A 2,173-nucleotide genomic window follows, 5' to 3' on the forward strand; every position below is an offset into this window, starting at 1 on the left:
GGCAGGGAGCTTCTCAGCACCGACGCTCGCATGCTATCGCGGTGGAGTGAGGCGGTAGTGGACCGTCCTCCGTTCCACCGTAGTGGAACGAAGGACACGACTACCACCACCGCTACTACCGTAAGGAACGGTGGCAGCACTGACGGGTGATTGAGCAAAATGCCCTTTGCACCCCATGAATATTGTGGCACTAGACGTACACCGTCTACGTTCGCTGGAACGCTTGCAGTGGATGTAATGGACAACTACCGGAGGCACTGCGGACATCCAACGGCTGTCAGACATCCTGACATCATCAGAAGCCGCATGGGATGAGCTGGAAGCAAGTGTCGATGACGAGGCGGATGGTAGGTGGTACTGGTCAAGGCAAGGCGCCAAGACCCGTTCGCCGACACCAGGGTGACGAACGGAAACTCTCAATACCAAGAGAGGAAAATCGAGCACACCGTTTTTCACAAAGACCTTCGATTTGAAGAAGCGGTACTTTGCCGCCATCAGTGCAGCCAGGAGAGAGAGAGAGGGTGGTCGTGGTCGGTAGGCTGTATTTCTCCTTGTCTCGGCTGGGTCTGAGAAAAGGTCCCGAGCTGCTCTCCACCCCCCCCCCCCCCCCCCGGCCCCACTCCACTGTCCCCATGGTAACGGAGCGTGTCGTTCCCAGCGTGGCAAGCGTGGTTGACTGCTGCTCATAATGGCTTTCACATGCGATGGAACACGAATTCGACGCCTGAGCGTGTCGGCGAGGTGGCAGCGTTCCCTGGGCTCCGTGTCGCCTCCTCACGCGCTGAGCCGCCGCGCCGGAGACGCCGCAGATCACGGCGGCCACACGCTCGCACAGCGCCGCGCCGTCCTCCGGGTGTCCCGCCAGCGACACAGGAGCCCGCGGGCCTGCACAGCACGTTCGCGCCGCGGCGCTCCGCCGCGGCGCCGGCGTAATGACAACGACACGACCGCGCCGGCGCCGCGGCCGCCGCTCTGCCGGCGCTCATGCACGGCGCCGGTTCAGCTGCTGCCGCGGCTAATGCGACGGTACTCTGGCCGACCACTTCTCACAGCTTTGATTAACCCCGGCGCCCTCGGAGACGCGACGCGCCGTGTCGGCCCGGAGCGCCGCCGCCGCCGCCGTCGCCGCCGCCGCACCCCGCCGCCGCTGCCGCCGGATGGTGCGGTCGCCCGCGCTGCCGTGGTTTGCGGTCGCCGTATTCTGGCGATATCCGCTGTAATCACGAACTTCCGACGCGCCGATCGGACCCGTTTTCAGCACAGCGGTACGTGAGGCCCGTCGGTCGCACGCGGAGGCGCCCGGCCGTGGATCAGTACACGTTCGCGATGCTGGTGCTGCCCGCCGGTGACGGCACCAGACCCGGTGGGGCACTAGCCTCGCTTTGTCCCGAAACAGGGCGAATGTGAATGGTTTTGTCCGGCCTGACGGCGTTGTTTCCAGCTGGCGTTCGCGACGTGGAGGCGCGAGAGACTGTTGTTTTCGCCGCGCTGCCGGCTCTGCTAACTTCACAGCGTGGTCTACGCTCTGCACGTGGGCGTCGCTTGCAAGGACGCAGACAATGCACTGCAAAGGCACCTCCAGCTACAGTGTCTTTGACTGCGCATTCGGACACGGGCCGGTCCGGGACCGACGTCGAATAATGAAGGGCGCATATCGCTCTCAAACAGCGTGAGCATTGCAACGAACTTTCACAGTGCAGTGACAAAGCCCTGCAGCTGCGCGCCCCCGCTCCCTAATCGAAGCAAGCTCGACACTGAGCTATGACGACAATTTGTTCAATTGTCGCAGCGTTTCTAAACACCCGGTAATTACTGCTGCGGTAATAAGCGGCGATGAAAAGGGTACGAGCCTGCTGGCTTTGGTGAAAAAAGAATGAAAGAACCCGCCAGCCTGGCTGCATTTGTCGGGCTTTTAATCACGGGGCTCAGTGGCTGCCGTCATGCACATCGAGTCGCGTTTCAAAAACGCCAAACGGGTATTCAGCTATTCGGCCTGCTAACGGCGTCGCTTGAGGTCGCCTTTCTGTACTTCTTTGACAGCACGGCATGCATTTCTTTGGTTGACACTCTATTTTGCTGGAAAAAGTCGTGACGACAGGAAGTTTTCGTTTCAGAGCAAGCGAATTTGTAACTAATGCACCCGATTTGTTTGCACGGGCTCATCGTGAAAGGC

This window comes from Pollicipes pollicipes, unplaced genomic scaffold (genome assembly GCF_011947565.3).
Source record: "Pollicipes pollicipes isolate AB1234 unplaced genomic scaffold, Ppol_2.1 Scaffold_6138;HRSCAF=7277_pilon_pilon_pilon, whole genome shotgun sequence".
Taxonomy (NCBI): domain Eukaryota; kingdom Metazoa; phylum Arthropoda; class Thecostraca; order Pollicipedomorpha; family Pollicipedidae; genus Pollicipes; species Pollicipes pollicipes.